Source organism: Triticum dicoccoides, chromosome 7A (assembly GCF_002162155.2).
Source record: "Triticum dicoccoides isolate Atlit2015 ecotype Zavitan chromosome 7A, WEW_v2.0, whole genome shotgun sequence".
In the NCBI taxonomy this organism is placed as follows: domain Eukaryota; kingdom Viridiplantae; phylum Streptophyta; class Magnoliopsida; order Poales; family Poaceae; genus Triticum; species Triticum dicoccoides.
Genome location: NC_041392.1, coordinates 656,757,220 through 656,757,443, shown reverse-complemented (window position 1 = coordinate 656,757,443; position 224 = coordinate 656,757,220).

Below are 224 nucleotides of genomic sequence, written 5' to 3'. Positions count from 1 at the left end.
AGAGTAACATTACATAATGGGACTGGATATTTATGTGTTGCATGTAAAAAAAAATATGTTTTAGTCCATTCCGTTGTCGACACCTTCCTTACGCTCTGTGGTCTACCCACGATGTTGCTGCCGGGCACCGCCACTCGTGGACGGTGTCGTTGCCCCACCGCCCCGCCTTGTTCGAGTTGCCTTTTCCGTTGCCGATTAGGCCATCCCTCTATAACTCTCTAAAG